Genomic DNA, 17,438 nt, shown 5'->3' with positions numbered 1-17,438 from the left:
GGAGATAGTTTCTACTTATCATGGAGAAGAAATGAGCCAAAACTACCCATTTATATTCGTTGACCCATGATGAGTTAGAACATGGCAATTTCAAGTAAAGTCTCTTCAGTTTTTATAGAGATGGTTGTTTTTATGTTAAGGGGGTCATCCCGTGTGAAGGCCGTTTTTTGGCTTTTTTTTCGAATTTGTTTGTGAAGAGCTGGAGAAAGATACAAATACGAATTTTTCACCATAGATTTACTAATGTCTTGAGCGTGCATAGTAATTTTTCCATCCCGTTCGAATAGTTCGTTATTGAAATACACTCATCTCCCAAAAAAGTTTTTTTCTGGTGCCACGCTAGAGGGCGCTGTGATCATCTTAAAGAAAAAAAAAGTAAACGGCATTTTAACATACAGGCTTAACTACAGTCTGCAAACTAGGCTTATTTAAAAATAATAAAAACAAAATTTTTGGTGCCTTGTTAAACTTTTTTTTTGAATTTTGGTGCTTTTTTACGGCTTCAATGAATAAAAAAAACTACTGAATGAATCCCAATTATCCTAGTTTGCGGACGGTGAAAATTTCAAAGAATTTCATTGAATAGATTTTGGCCTACGCTGGCAGCCGATTTTCAACATGCAGTTTCGCGATAAACGCGTTTAAAAAGTATCATAGAATGCGATTTTTAGCCATAACACCTTAACTGACCATTAATCTGCTATACCTAGTCCATAAACCTTAGGTTTCTTGAAACACATGTACAGCCTTGATTTAAATTCTTGTCCTTTTAGTGAAGTGATTCGAACGAACGAGCTTTATTACGGCGATCGACATAAATCTGGCACGTGTTTAACACTATAATTTTCGAACGAATCTGAATATCAAAAAAACAAGTCGGGAAACCGGAAGCTGGACGCTTCAGGTACGAAAGGTTTTGTGTATTTCTTAGTACATAACACGTAATATATCTATATATTATGTGAGAGTATCCACTTTCGGGTGATATTGACATTCATAGTCTTCAATTTTCAAAGAAGCAACAAATTTGAGGTATTATAATTTTGTTAGTAATAGTGCGATTTCCACCAAACTTGGTCATGCTCTATATTATAGCCTATATCACTGCAAAATTTCACGGTACTAGGATGAAATTAAGGGGGGTTCCTAACCAATTACAAAAAATTGTAGTAATATACTATTATTAACTTTATTTAAACAGATATCGGCATGGAAGGTATTTCGGAGCCCAGGCACCATATAGTGGCAGCCTCCTGATTTTTTTCAGATTTTTCGGTTTGGTAGTTTCTGAGAATGGAATAGGAAGTGAGCACTTTCAACCCCCCGCGCTTCCCACCCTTCCAACGAATGTCAAAACTAAGATCGGCTTTGAAAAGTACTAATCGAGACCTTTAATTTGATACCCCACATGACTATATTTGATGAAAAAAAAATTTACACCCCCCTTTTGCATGTATGGGGACCCCCCCCCCCTTAAATTCGACCTAAAGGGATGTAATTCACTGAATGCGTGAGCGTTCACAGTTCCCACCTTTCTACCAAATTTGGTGTCAATCGCTATAACCGTCTCCGAGAAAAATGCGTGTGACGGACAGATAGACAGTAAACCGATTTTAAGGGGGTCATCCCGTGTGAAGGCCGTTTTTTTTGCCTTTTTCTGAAAAATTATTTTGAAGGACTGGATAAAGATAGAAACGTGATTTTTTCACCATATGTTTATTGATATCTCTAGTATATGTGATAAATTTTTCAGCTTGATTTCGTAGCTAATTTTCGGAATAGGTGTTAATTTATGCACCCATCTCCAAAAAAAGATGTTTTTCTGCTGCCACGCTGGAGGGCGCTGTGTTCATCTGAGGAAAAAAAGCTAAACGGCATTTTAATGTGGACAATATTCCACGGTCCGCAAACTAGGATAATTGGGAAATATTAAAAGGTAAATTTTTGGTGGGCTTTTAAACTGTCCGGATAGCTGAGTGGTTAGAGCACAAGGCTGTCGTACGGAAGGTCGCGGTTCAAATCTCGCTGGCGACAGTGGGATTTGTAACGTGATTTGAAGTCGGATACCAGTCGACTCAGCTGTGAATGAGTACCTGAGTCAAATCAGGGTAATAATCTCGGGCGAGCGTAATGCTGACCACATTGTCTCCAACAGTCTACTGTAGTGTACCGTTACGGTCTTGAATGAAGTGCTCTAACACACTTCAAGGCCCTGATCCAATATGGATTGTTGTGCCAACGATTATTATTATTATTTTAAACTTAATTTTACGTTACGTTACGGTCTTGAATGAAGTGCTCTAACACACTTCAAGGCCCTGATCCAATATGGATTCATGTGCCAACGATTATTATTATTATTTTAAACTTAATTTTTTGGATTTTGGTGTTTTTTTACGGCTTTTTTTATGAATAAAAAAAAACGACCGGTCCGATTGCAATTATCCTAGTTTGCGGACCGTAGAAATATGTACTAAAGAAGCCGTGAAAATTTCAAAGAATTTGGTTGGATAGATTTTGAGCTATGGTGGCAGCCGATTTTCAAGATGCAGTTTCGAGAAAAACGCATTTGAAAATTTAAATGTGATTATCAACAGTAAAATTTTAGCCCACCATTAATCTGCTATACCTGGTCCATAGAGAGCACCCTCCGTTTCTTCAAAAAAGTCTTGTAAGGCCGATTGTTGCTCTCTGGTGTCAATTGTGGCTCTTTTAGCGAGGTCAGTCGATGGTCGTTCGGACCGCCAAATTCGCACTTCATTACGGCGGTGGGCATAAACCTGACATATCTGACCAACTTGACATCCCATTGTCACTAGGATTTTGAGAATGCCATTGAATCCTTCATTGAAAATAATTACAGCCAGAAAAGTAGCTATTTCTACGACCTTGTCCCCAGAATGAAGGTGTTTAGGAGCGAAAGTTCAGTTCAATACATTTAACGACTCATTGTTATTCTGGGTCTCTGCTCCTAAACATCTGTTTAAGAGATCATCTCGTGACAAATCTTCATAGATTGGTTTGATGACTGTTTGAACTCCTTCAGTCAAAGGTACCTTCTCGTGGTGAAAACTATCCAGTTCTCCTTCCGCTTTGTGCCGTTTGCACCAACTGCCCTCGCCTGCTGGACAATTTTGATGCTGAGGATTTTCGTCTGTAGAACAATTATGGAAGAAAGTTTCCCAAATTTCTTGCTTCATTCCTTCTATCGAATTTGCGTGTCGACGAATAGCTAGCCCAGAAAATGTAGTGAGGTCCTTATCAGTAAGTTTTCCAGCCCCTTTTCCACAAATGCGTTTGTGATTCTTCTTTGCATTTCTAAGCCGCGTTCCCATTCTTTTCTCGACATGTCCTTCGTATTCCTTTTTTACTACTACGTATACAGAAATTTGCAGAAATACCGGAGAAAACTCCAGCAAAATCCAATATACAATATACAAAACTTGTCGCAATTGGAACATCCATGTTCATGCTTGCTAAAAGTTTCTTTGCTGATGTTGATGCGAAGTCCTTTTTCTTCTCTGATAACTATCGATTCCCATGAAATACTCGTTTTTTAGTGCAAGCATGACGTTGCACGTTAAAGGGATCTCCCTTCGTACGATCCGTTTAAAAAAATCACTGAACACAAAAACAGCACAATACTTACAACAAAATATAACTGAATATAACTTGAACGCCTTTCAGTGCTCATTCTAGACAGGATTATCCTTTTTATTCCAAACAACAAATAAGTTTAGACAATTGATTGGTTTTTCATCTTTTTATATTTATACCTGTGTTCAAATTTATAAGGCTCAGGTAAAAAACTAACAGGGTAAAAAAAGATTCGATGCTCTTTCCTATCGAGTACTCTAGCTGCGGCTGCAAACTCCTTACCTGTTTAACCCTGTAATTTCTGAAGGACTCGGAATATCGGAAAATCCCTTTGCCCACATATTCTCCACTATATATAGATACAATTCATGCAAAAAAAAAAATCGATTTCTCCAACCCGACACACGGGATGACCCCTTTAATAAGGTTTTGTGTTTACACAAAACCTTAAAAATAGCCTATATATTCTACACTATATCTAGATATCTAGATACAATTGATGCCAAAAAAAAAATTCGTTTCCGCGGATCCGACACAAGGGATGACCCCCTTAAAGCTCGTGGTAACCGCGGGGATAAAGATTTAAGGTATATATTTGATTTACAAGGGTAATTCTGCTTTGTCCTGTTACTATTGATAGTTGGTGCCGTGAACTCCCTATCGCAGGAGTAATTATAGAGAATAGCCTCCCTTACGATGCTTACTACTAAGTACTTAGCGGGGTGGCATATCTTAGACGGCAAGGTCGTCTATCCCCCATGATACATATATTAGCAATGGTCTCTCATTATTTGGTCTTAATAATATTTTAAATGCATAGGAAAACTTTATCTTTTTTCATTTTCTTCCAAAAAACAGTACTAATTTCAACAGTGGCAGGAATTACGATAATTTCATTCAAGTATTCAACATCCAAAATTGAGGATCTGTCTTAGTCATGCCGTGAATGTTTGGCATCGGTACATACTTATAATATGGTTAAAGTGAATTACAATTTGAACTTGAACATCTCTTCGGATCCGATGGATTCCAAGTGTAAGTAAAGATTATTGACAAAAAAAAAATAATAAAATCTTTGGGGTCTTTCTGATTAAGAGGTTCAAATTGAATGAATAACGTTTCCGATAATATGGTGCATCCTATTCCGCAATGTTTCCAGGAGAGCACAAATTTGATTTTCATTGCAACAGAATACAGTTGATATTAGAAGTTGAATGCAACTGGCAACATTGTATTTTGACCCACTGGTCATTCAGAACAGAGAAACCATTAAGTTGAAATGTGCTCAAAATATTATTATCTCGGAACATTCAACTTAATTGCTAGAACATGCTTTGAGGCACGTTTGAATCACATGCTGTCCACGTAACCTAGATAATGTGGCTTTTCATTCGTCCTTTGGGATCGACGCAATCACGAACGCTTTAGATTAGAGTAGCGTCCTTAGGAGACGAATATGTACTAGGTCAGTGACACAGTTCGCTAATGATAACATTAGAACAAGGACACCTCACAGCGTCGCGCTCATCGCGGGAAAGTTGCAAGCTTAACCCGTTCGATAGCACGGGTATGTCATCCGCTCTAATGAGTAATCCCTAACTAATATTGGCCTGAATATCCTGGTCGGCGGAGAACGACTATAAGACCGTCGACAATAATGATGGCTTGATACGGTAACTTGAATTCGTAAACCTCTTGACTTCATTCGGATCACGATTAAGAAATGGCAAACCGGATCTAAACGGAATCCCGCTACCGAATGAGACAAAGAATAAACAAGTCGTGAAACCAGAAGCTCAACGCTTCAGGTATGAAAGGTTTTGTTTGCTTCTTCTGTGAGTATATTTGAGTGCAGAACTGTCCAATTTGTACGTACCCTGTTATGTATATGCACTTAGCATGTCAGACTACCTACTCACTTCAGTATGATTTTGATATTAAGTTGCAGTAAATTTACACAGTAAAGTCAACTTTCCACTCCTCCCACTCTCCGTCTTTCTAACAAATGTTTAAACTAACACCGGCTTCGAAAAGTACTAATCGAGACCCTTCATTTGATACCCAACATGACTATATTCGGTGAAAAAAAATTGTACACCCCCCTTTTGCATGTAAATCTCAATGTATTATAGAAAGATATCACTCACTGCATGTTTGGGTGTTCACAGTTTCCACCTTCTCACCAAACTTTATGTCAATCGGTACAGCCCTTTTCTGAGAAAAGTGCATGTGACAGACAGACATTGAACCGATTTTAATAAGGTTTTGTTTTGTAAACAAAACCTTAAAAAGGATCTCAATTGTTCCTCCTTTTTGTTAGAAGGGCGGTCCGCTTTTCGGTAAATCTATATTCACAGATGTAGGAAATATATTAATTTCGATGACAAATTGCTTTGGAACGTTATGAATCGGGTTTGTATTTGCCGCCTTTGATTAGATATGTACGAGGCACCTCCAAGTAAATGTAATGGAGCTCTCACGATCGTAGTGACTGATTTTTCAACATGTTGGCATATAGCCTGACTCCTATTGACCCAGCGTCTCTTGTTAAAAATGTCGATGCAATCTAAGAGTATGAAATCCGCACCATCATCTGATACCTCGCTGTGAGGGGTAATTCCAATTCAATTAGGTTAAAATTGTTTGTGGTGATGGGAATTATAAATCGAACAAGTGTGGGCAAATTGTTTTGCGAGTTTAAAAACGGGCATGTCATTCAAAGGAGAGGAAGACTGTTAATTGAGATTGACTTGTAGAAACATCGAGAATGAGGTTCTGATTGACGTTGTGTGAATTTTCTGCGATATTTTCACAAACTTCCAGATCTTTGTTGCAAGAAACAATCAGAGAAAACCTAGGATATCACAATTTGTGTACGAAATGGGTCTCAAGACAGTTGACAGAACAACACAAGTTTAATGAAATTCAGATCTCCAAAGAGTTTTTGGCACGCTACAAACTAGAAAGCGTTGTTATTGGAGATGAAACTTGGTTTGCTTACTATACGCCTGAAATCAAAAGAAAGTCTCAACAGTGGCGTCAAACCTTTTCAATCTCCATCAAAAAATGCCAAACCAATATATCAGCGGTTCAAATCTCATTGGTGACAGTGGAGTTTTTATCGTGACTTGACGTCGGATATCAGCCAACTCAGACCATAGAAATGTAATTTTGATTGATTATTTGGCTCGGAACGAGGTAGATACTATGAGGCCATAAAAAAATTAAGGGCGATTCAGAGTGAAAGGGGTCATACTGACAAAGGGAGTTTCTCTGCTGCATGACAATATCAGACCTCACCAGACCGACGGCACAGAGCAACTTGTGGAATCTTTTGGATGAGGCGTTTTGAACAACCTTCCGCATTCGTCTTGCATCTAACTGGATCAGGATCAGGATTTTAAACGGATGAGGAGGTGAAGGGGGCGGGGATGGAGAATTTGCTAGAAACTTTCGAGACGGGCTTAAAAAAAAATAAACGTTCGCCTTACCTCCTGCATCGAAAGAAATGGTGACTATGTTGAAAAATAACTCACATATGTGCGAACGTAAATATGACACAAATGGTGAACATTTAAGGGGGTCATCCCGTTTGTCGGATCCGCGAAATCGATTTTTTTTTTGGTATCAATTGTATCCAGGAATAGTGTAGAATATATGGACCAAGTGATTTTTTGATATTCAGAGTTGTTCGGAAATTATAGTGTTAAACACGTAATAAGTTACATGCCACATTTATGTCGATCGCCGCAATAAAGTACGTATTCTACATTCTACTTTTTAGATGCGTTTTTCTCGGAACTGCATATTGAAAATCTGCTGCCACCATACCCCAAAATCTATCCAACGAAATTCTTTGAAATTTTCACGACTTATTCAGAACATATTTCTACAGTTCGCAAACAAGGATAATTGCGATTCATTCAGTAATTTTTTTTTTTATTTATTAAAGAAGCCTTAAAAAACACCAAAATTCACATAAAGAAATTTTAAAACGTCGCGGACTGTAATTAAGTTTGCACGTTAAAATGTCGTTTATTTTTTTTTTTTTCGTTAAAATGATCGCAGCGGAGATGAGTGTATAAATTGCTTTGTATTTCAATAACGGACTATGCTATCGAGCTGGAGAAATTACGACGCATACTCAAGATATTAATAAATACATGGTGAAAAATTGGTGTTCGTATCTTCATCCAGTTCTTCACAAAAAAATTCTAAAAAAAGCGGCCTTCACACGGGATGACCCTTAAACAAACATTCGTCGTTTCTTTAAAAACTAATATATCGAAAATTCTGTATATCGTGTTCTAGCCATAGCCAGATCAAAATAATTCTTTTTCTTCTGTCTAACTTTATACTAAACGTTGCAGAGCATGTCAAATTTGACATAATAATCACACCCACTTGTCCTCCTGTATCACCTTTTCTTTCACTCCAAAAAAAATTCTCAAAAAGCCCTTTTTTAGACCTTTACAGTGGCAATACTTTAATTTTTGGTTTTTTTAGTCCCTTGAACATAAGAGAATTGTGCGCAGGATTAATATTGCGTTTGCTCCCAATGAAACAAAACTGATATCGTTTTCGATCGAGGGTTTCGCAAAAATGTTTGTCTGTTCGCATAGTTATGATGTCAGTTTTTAGAATACAGGTAGGCTGGCAGGGGTTATTGACTATCTTCGAAAAGAAGGTGTGCATCATGAGGCATAGAAAACGGGATGCCAAGTGTTCAAAAAAAGATATTTCAAAATCCAAATTCATAAGCTACCAACAATCAATAGGTGGAGTCTGCAATTGATGGCGACGATTGCCACTATAGACATTTAAGGTGGCTTTTGGCTTAGGATCAAGGTAAGGTTTTTCTGTACCAGGTGTATTTATCATTCGGCGGTTCGACTTAATAAATAATATGCTTGTAGTAGTCACATACATTTTTCAGATGACGTACTATTTAGGCATTAGTTTGACAATCCATCACCTTGTTTTCGTGACCATTTCTAAATTCTGAAGACGAGCATAATTTCAAAGACGCTATTTAATTTCATAGATTTCTATGCGCACTAAAAATAAAGGGCGATTCGGTTATAATTACCGTCTTTCATACGCATTTTACTGGGAATTTATTCTAGATTGACTGATATTGATATTCGCTGTCAATGATATCCTTGTGCATATAATGTTCCTCAAATTATTCACAATGTACATATAGCATAGTTGTCAAGTTGCGATTTATCTCTTTGATAATCAAGAATAGACAATAAACATTCCTTTTACACCGAGATGACCTTCGGAAGGGGCAACCGCTCTAGGTCACCTAGAAAATTGAGCATAAAGTCAATTTTCATGTATTTGCTCTCCCATTTGGATCATTACCCTAGTTGTTCATTTCCAGGTTACCTATTGATTCCCTCCTTCGATTGAATATGTAATTATTGGATGATATCTATCTGTTCTATCATGTAGACCTAACGATTTGATATTTGTTGAACATAAAGTCAATCAATCATTGAACATTCTTATTGACAAGTAGGACCAACTTCCCCGTTTAATTCCTTACTTTGGTTCAAATTAAAAATGACAGGCTTTAAAGTTCAGAGTATAGATAACTAGCAAAGACGCATGGATCGTATTTAATTTAGGACAAATCTCTAGTTGTGATATTTGTGCAAAAAAGGGTTTATCTGCAATAACAACTTTTTTTAAATATTCTGGAGAACCTCTTAAAAATATAAAGAACTCGAACTTTGTCTTTGGTGAAAGTATCATTTGAATAGTAAATCAAATGGATTCAACCATATATTCCGTAGCCCACTTTCAATGGTTTTCGTTTCAAGAGGACCAAACCATCCAGTCGTTCGCTGTTGTTAACGCTAGTTTCATAATCTACTATCAAAATATCATATTTAATGTCACGGCAAAGAAGTGTCCTGTATTTTTTAAGTAGTTTTCATTGCAATTACGATGTATTCAATATCAATTTCTCAGACCATTTAACAATGGTTAACGTACAATCTACCTTATTTTTGGGAGTACATATTTTTCTTTTTTTTCATTGTATCGGCAAAATTGCAGTATTGCAAGTAAAATAATCGGAGATGAATGAATGCTTACGTGATATCTAAAAAGTACAATTTTTCATTTGAACATATCCCATAAAATTACCATTATATAAGTGGCCATCGCGTGTTTCTATTAAATACAGAAGATTCAGCCTACGACAAAGCACAAAATATTGTGCAACACTATTCAATTTACTACATAGGAAAATTCGTGAGAATTATCTTTTTCCAGTAAGATAATGGTTTATTCACACTAAGATGCATGAAAATAGAGATAATTTCGAGCCGGATTTAATTTCAGTTAAGATTTTCTCACTTTTAAAAAATGAAGATTGCTGTAAATTTATGTATTTGTATTTAGACAATGTCAAAAGTTTTAAATTATTTTCGTACACGTAAAGCAAGCTTTTCACGTGAGGAATTTACTACACCAAAAAAAACCGTTAATGATCATGAAATAGAAAAAAAAATAGAAGTAAACAGCCTTGAATAAATTTGAATAAAATGCATCCATCTTTACTCTTATTTGTCTCATTATTGGAGTAAAAAGTAGGAATATTTTATGCTAACTATGGCATGAGTTTTTTTTCAAAGTAATACCAGAAATAATTAAAAATCAATTACACTGTCATTCCATCTGTACATATTTATCACTTCCTCTCTAGTGAATTACATCCCAGAATTTCTGAAGTTCGAAAGTACTTTTTCGAAGAAATAGCTCAAATATTCAGACAAAACCACTTCAGAAATATATCAAGAAACTTGAGTCAAACATCCTTGACATAGCACTCAATGCTTCCCAGCCATTAAAACTTTTGAAAGCAATATGAAATGTAAACAATTCCGAAATATATACACACTATCCTATATAACTGCCATGTTTTTCCTCCCAGCAAATCATGGGACTTTAAATCACTTTTTCGAAACGTGCTATCAATGACCCTTCCCTGACTAGACGCAATAAATTTTTAAAGTATTTGAAAGCTTCTCTTTTTTGTGAAATGTGTACTCTGAAATACCTTTACACATTTCCACCCTGCACTCTTTGTCCTATTTTCTATTTGCATGCTAGAAATACTCGTACTATCGTTCAGGAATTATTTGGCTCACTTCCATTATACTGACCTACGAATGTTCATATTTCATAGTGGAAAGATTTTCAGGAAAGTTTACGAAGATACCATATCAAAGCCACCTTCACTTGAGTGCATATGTAACAGATTTATGGAGAAAGATTCATAAGTTCCTGAAATTCTTATGTGCAGCCGTTCTTTAATCGCTGGCATAAATAACGCTTAAATGCCTTAAATGTAATCTGAATATGCCAGTACATAGGGAAATATTGTTCGTAAATTTCCTGGGGGAGACATATGCATCCTCAAATATTTACAATGCATACAAAACTGCACTTCACTCTTCGAACCTTCATTGTATAGTAAATGTCAATTGAAAGATACATTCAAAACATTCTGGAGGTGAGAAGAATGTGGAAGCGAATGGATAGGATCGGGTAGTGTGGGTGGGCTAAAGATGTAAACATAAAATACCCCTTGCAGTATTTCACGCTATAACGATTACATTGCCATGCTTTTGGTAAATGTTTTCGTTGTTCTTCGAGTTCTTCGGGTAGTTAGAATGTTCGACAAGCATAACACAACCCCCCAGTACATGACTCGCTGTAAAATGCGCAGAACACTGGGTAGAAAGCTTTTGGAAGTGGCTTTATTGTGATGAGAGGGGTTGAAAGTAGTGTTGTCATATTAGATGCGCTTAGTGACACTACTTGCAGCGTTCATATTAAAATAGTCATCCTGTCGTTGTGATAATATAAATGTTGCTGTCTCAGGTTCTTTAGTTTTCAGTTTATATTTAACCGAAAAATAATAATGTTGTGAGGACATCACCACTCGATTCAATAACAAACGAAATATATCTGCTTACCTGCCTGTTGAGATATAGAGGACATGGTATGAGTAAGGATAGCCAAAAATATTCAAAAAGAAGAGCGGAAATGCAAGTGCAGCAAAAATGTTAATTTTGAAGAGTAAATTGACCAACGCAAACTACTATAAACTCAGAAAAGATCCTTCATGAGCGTTGGTAAAAGGAGTTGGGCATAGAACAACGCGAGGATATCATGAGCAAGAATACCTTGTAATGCTGCCATTCCGAGGAACAGAAAGATCAAAATATCCACAAGTCAGGGTGTGGAATGGAGGAGATCATCACCGCCATGAAATCCAATACTCATAAACTATGTAACGAGAAATGGTTGTCAAAAATTTCAATGCTAGGCACAGCAAGCCATCACGTCTATACGTCATCTCAAACTTCACTCACAAAGTAGCGAAAGTGTTCTTCTTCTTTTCCTTCAGCCTTTGTCCAGTTCACAAGCGGGGCCGGCTCGTTGTGATCGGTTTCGCCATTTGGCTCTATCGAATGCCTGATCTGGGTGCAATCCCGAGGCTTTTAAATCCCCATCCAGCGTATCAAGCCACCGTTGTTTCGGCCTGCCTTTTGGTCGTTTACCATTGACTTCAATGTTCAGATCAATTTTGGCAAGTGATTGCCGTTAGCACGAATTGCGTGACCATATCATCGAAGACATCTCTCTCGCAATTTTTCTACGATCAGTGCAACCCCATAACATTCGCGGATATCCTAATTTCGGATATGAACAAAACGTATTACGCTACTTAGTCAACGCAACATCTTCGCCTCCATTATCGCAAGATGCAGTTCACTGTCTTTTATAATTTGCCAACATTCAGAACCATCCATTGGCTGATAGCGTTGATCCGAGGTATTTAAATCGCTCAGTTCTGGGCAAATCACTGCCGCTGACAGTGATTGTGCCTGTTTCATGGGGATCGGTTGTCAAAAATTCAGTTTTGTTTAGATTCAATTGGCTGAGACTAGAATGCAAATATACAGTAATGGATAGCGAAGACCACATTAAGTGTATTCATGGAAAAACATCAAACAGTAATGGCAAATTTGCTATCATTTCTGTTCATGTAAACTTCGAACACAAGATAAAGAAGGAAAAGGTAATACCAAGTTTCTGCGCACAACATAGAAAAGGTCCCCTTGTGGTCGTCAATAAGGAAAGCGGAAAATCTGTTCACGTGAATGTGAAAAACATCCTTAAAAATATTGAAATTATAATGAGAGTAGAAATGGGTTAGATTCTTTATTTCTTGGCCCTGGCAATAATAAAGTTTGGAGGAATTTGCAGAATTTGACATTCAAAGAACCCTCATTGATGGGAGAGGGCTATCAATTCTAAGTGATTGATATAAAGAGATTAGGAATCGAATTAGCTGCTATGTCAGAAAATTGTTGATCTAGTCGATGACAGGGCTGTTTGCATGGTTTAGTGCCTCGTTGATGTGGGGAATGTTAGAAAGGTTGGGACTTAGAGTTACTTCAGTTAGGTAGATAGATTATCGCATTACTCTTTGGAATATGTCGACGTCTACCAAAGCAGCAGATTTTACTTTGCAGGTTGACATATCGTCTGGGGTTTGACAAAGTCGGGGAGTATGCAGCTGAAATACAAGGACATTCCATTCAACTCCGCCATAGCTGCAGATAATCAAGCCTACACCTCCGATTTTCGTTAGGCGACAATTTATCAAACGAGATTCAACCGATATTTTCATATCCTCCTTGCAAAGGAATAATAAAAATTTCGTTCTAGAGGCTTCGTTTTTCTCGTAAAGATTTCTGTTTGTCGGTATGGTTAAAAATTGCTCTTTGGATATTTGCAAATTTATCCTTTAGAGCAGTTAATCTTGCCCGTGAAAGGCTCTATGCCAAAACTCAGCTTTGATCCTATCATTGTAGGGACGTATTAACCTGTCAGTCTGTTCATTACGTTCGAGTGCCTTGGCAGCCACAAGGTAGAATATTCTTTAGTGCTGATAGCGCCGAATGATCGGTGATCGCGTTCTGCCGCAGAAGTCTTTTTATCACCAGTAGAATGTTTTATTCTTCCACCTGGAGTATGCCAATTTCGTAATCGTTTTTTTAAGATATTCTTAAGTCGACCATCGTCTTTATATCCGTATTTCCAAAGGACCCAGCCATTTGGCGTCCATTCATGTTCTCTCAAAGGCAAATTTAGAAATCCATGAATCGAAAGTATCAGAACCACCAGCGCCAATGATATCAAACGTATATGCGTCTTATAGTAAGAAAAAAAAGAAAAGACTAAATTTCCTTGAAATGCCAAAGAAGATTTTTTTATTTCCCAAATACCGGTATTTCGAGGATCATTTGCTTGGAACTGACCCCTTGCGGATACACTTTTCAAGTCTTAGCTTCAGTAATTTAATAGCAGAGGAGGGCTTCTGAAATTGTTTCTGGATATGAACTTTTTACCCTAATTTGAAGTCGGAAACAAACAGGAAATACCAATTCTAACTCGACTTATTTTCCACCACAATATAATTTTCCTTTACTCCAAAGTAGAAAGAATTCAACAGATCAACAGCGGGCGGATTTAATGTCGTTTTGTTGTATAACAAATCGCTGCGAACGAGCGAAGTTGGAGGCATCGCTGATATTCATGAATGCGCTTAAAACGAATCTCCTTTTAACTATCGTCTTTTCAATTATTTGCCTTAACCCCATCTATCTTTGTATGTATTTCTTACGAACTGATCTATCATTCCTCTAAAACTTTTTATTAGAAAAGAGGTTAAGACCGATCCCTCGGAAGATTTTAGTGTCCGTATAAATGAATTTCCTTGGTCCGGGAATAAATACCAGTTTGACGTCGATTATTGCGATATAAGGGTATGCCAAACGTGTGCTGTATATATTCCGAAGGTTCCGGGCATTTATTCTCTCTCTTATAAAAGCAGGAATAATTCATCTCTGACTGCAGATTTGTACCTGTGGAATAGCTTAGTCGTCCACTTACCTCGCTCATTCAATTGACACTATTTGACACCTCAAAGGCTAGACTTGTCGTAGCCGGTGTGTACGACTATCTGCCCAAAGTTAAATCTCCAAAACTACCTCGTAAATGCACATTTAGTTGATGAACAGCATTTTCTCAGCGCTTTTCAAGTAACTCCTATTTTGTAATATGTAGGTTGCTACGTATTGCTGCGGGCTATACTCTTTAACGAAAATGGGCTTTATAATCTTAATTTACATCAGCCAAGAACATGTCTATAACGATAGTTTCGCCGATCGGCCGTTCTTCAGTGCATTCTGAGTCAATTTGCTCCTATTCTTATCTTCGTTTCGAGAATACTCTGGCGATTCTCTCCTGTTTGCCAAATTCGAGTTGCTTTTCTCGATTCTTCAGCATATTACGACGGTATCATTCCTCGAAAGGGTCTCCCCCGCTAGTAGTGATCACCTGAATTTAACTTCTTCTGCTGCTTCTCCTAGGAGTCATGACTTGGACGCTGAGAACTATTGTACACATCGCCTATTCGGTTTTCTACGCCTGTGGTCCGAGAGTGTGATGTAGAATCCTGTCATGAGTTTGGTGATTCCTTGCCTGGCTGCATTAAATAAAATGAGTGTATTGCCCAAGTTATTACTTGCCGCTCTGTTCTTTCCAGACATTTTAGTAGTCGAAATGTCATGCGCTAATGTTGGAGCTTTGCCAATAAATATGGTAGTCACTCTGGTTGGATATCGCCTAAGAGTGTCCGATTAAGACCATGGTCCTCATCAATGGGGAACTAAGCATAATACCAAAGGATATTTTTATTTATCTGTTGTTTTCTTTTATGATTAGTTTGACTATATTGCCACCATATAGGTCGTTAGCCACTATATTCTGGGAGACTTTAAAAATCATCATGCAGGAACGGAGTCTGACGTGTTCTGTTGACTTAGAGTAAATAAGCATATTATGATAATTGCTTAATAGCAGTGGAAATTTCGAAGCATCTTCAGGTTAAATACGAACTAAAGATTCGATTTTAACATTTAGAATGGTTTAGACCTGATTAGTTGGCAGAATGAAATTCAGGAATATTGTTGTTACTCTTGCGTTACTAAATTCTTCATTTCAATTTTTGATACCCTCAAACATTTTGACAAATTGCGAGTGGGGGCGAACCTAGGCACCAACATGAATTCGCCTCCACCGCTGCATTCAATGGCCACAGAAACAGCTGGACTGGGGCGAAAGAAAGGTCGAAGTATAATTTTCATAAAATTAGATTGGAATGGATTCAATTTGGTTTCGTAATGTTATTTTTATATCCAATATTTTGGCCGTGAAATGTAACACTTCTGTTAGGACTGATATGCATGTGAATAAATAATAAAATAAAATAAGCTCCCGCTTTCATCATTAATATTACCGCCAAATAGACATATTCTTCTGGGGGTAGTTTGGACATATTGCTTTTCTCGCGCTTCTTTTGTATCTAAACTGAATGTTTTCTTTTATCCAGCATTAGTTAATATAAACCCACCATTTCCCAATCCAAGAAACAACCCTAGATTCAATACGGTACCGAATAATTTATAACTAGTTTACTAACGGAATCGTAAAATGGCCTAGCTGTGTAGACTGTAGGTGTCATTACTTACAAACGCAATTACATATCTACTTGGCGAGTTAATTGTCACCACATGAACTTCACTCGTGGCAGCAATTTCAATCCTCATAAGTTCAATCTCCTTCCAGTAGATTTTTTTATTTTTGTCTTGACGTAGTTGAGATTAAAGATCTAACCTGAAGATTCACATCTGATGATACTCCTTCATTTGTGCCTTGATCTCCAACCATATTTTTATTACAGGTGGTAATCGGCACCGAAGAAAGGGCATTTTGGATCCCAAATTATCTGTACACTATATGCATCCCATCAAATATATTTTCGCTATTCATTAAAAATCCACACATTTCTTTCATTTAATTTCATGACAAAGAGTCAGAAACAATAAATGGAAAATTTCGAAACAACTGGACTTAATTTGTAACTGTTGAATGAAAATTAGGCCCTGTACAAAATTGTCAAAATGTCATTGTATAAGAAAATCAATCAATATGCATCAATACCAAATAGTGTCTTCCATTTAATTAATCAATTCAATACCTAACGAACGGAAACTCTGAACGAACTAATGACGCAACTGGGAAACTCTTGAGAGTATGTTGCTGAAACAACTCAGGTGAGCGGTAATTCAGCCCGTTGCTAGCAACAATTGCATTAATAACGAGTTACCTGAGGTCGAAGGTATACAAGAAACCAACAAAACACGCCAGGCCGGTTGGCAAACGTTCGAAGCTCAAAATATCTTACACGCTTTAGTATTGCACAGTCACTCGTTGGACTTATATCTTTCGGTACATATTCAGACAAGATCCAATTTATTCATATACCGATACATTCCTCTCCCGTTCACACTAGCACAAGCATACTTCCAACCCCCTGAGCTGCATTCAGGAACACTCCCCTTCTAAAAACGTGAAAACGAAAAGCTTTTCTCTTATCTTCATGACGTGCCACAATCACCCCCTTTCAGATGTGTCTTCCTAGTGGTGTGTACCTTCAAAAAGGACTTCGTCATCCATTTCGCGCTTTTTCACGTTCCAATCGATTTTTCCCACAGAAAGCTTCGAGGGAAAAATAGAGGGTGAAAATCATTTCAGTTGAAAACTTCATTCCATATTGGATAGGTTTCATTCGACTGATGTATGTGATGAAAAAATCGTGAAAAAATTGCGTGCTGTGTTCTAATTATTTCCATGTTTTGGTTTTCACTTTCATCCAATGTCGGAAATATATCATGGATAACTGT

At 37.3% G+C, this 17,438-nt stretch overlaps 1 protein-coding gene across 3 annotated transcripts in view; it reads left to right on the top strand.

Moving 5' to 3' along the window:
* Positions 1-17,438, top strand: part of LOC119647256 (protein spire) — a 362,124-nt gene that overhangs the window by 270,627 nt on the left and 74,059 nt on the right. The gene's annotated exons all lie outside the window — the stretch shown is intronic.

This window comes from Hermetia illucens, chromosome 1 (assembly GCF_905115235.1).
Source record: "Hermetia illucens chromosome 1, iHerIll2.2.curated.20191125, whole genome shotgun sequence".
Lineage (NCBI taxonomy): Eukaryota > Metazoa > Arthropoda > Insecta > Diptera > Stratiomyidae > Hermetia > Hermetia illucens.
This window is presented reverse-complemented; position numbering and strand designations above follow the sequence as displayed.